Source organism: Bison bison, unplaced genomic scaffold (assembly GCF_000754665.1).
Source record: "Bison bison bison isolate TAMUID 2011002044 unplaced genomic scaffold, Bison_UMD1.0 scf7180017861211, whole genome shotgun sequence".
NCBI lineage: Eukaryota > Metazoa > Chordata > Mammalia > Artiodactyla > Bovidae > Bison > Bison bison.
The window spans coordinates 27,865-28,186 of record NW_011491783.1 but is presented as its reverse complement, the minus strand read 5'-3'; the positions used below and the strand labels follow the sequence as shown (position 1 = coordinate 28,186).

At 59.6% G+C, this 322-nt stretch overlaps 1 protein-coding gene across 1 annotated transcript in view; it reads left to right on the top strand.

Annotated features, from left to right (window-relative positions):
* LOC104983072 (protein very KIND-like) overlaps positions 1-322 on the top strand; it is a gene marked incomplete at its 5' end in the record, with an annotated part of 13,585 nt that overhangs the window by 3,931 nt on the left and 9,332 nt on the right. The gene's annotated exons all lie outside the window — the stretch shown is intronic.

Below are 322 nucleotides of genomic sequence, written 5' to 3'. Positions count from 1 at the left end.
CCGGCACCACTTCCTCTGAGCCTCTTCTACCCTCCTGATCTGGACAGGAGGGTCGACTCCTCTGAACTTTGTCTGGAAGGTGTTCCCGACCTTCCGGTCGCACCTCAGGATGAGGCCGGTCTCACGACGACATTCCAGACGTGGCCTCGTGGGTGGTTCCACATTCCGAAGGACCCCGATTGCCCGGTCCCCGATGCCCGGACACCTCTTCGAACTCCACCCTGTGAATGTAAGTCAACACGAAGGGGTAGTGACTCGCCCGTGCATCGTCGGGAAAAAACCCCCAGGTTCCAAATACCGCTCGACAAGTGGCCTGTCTCCC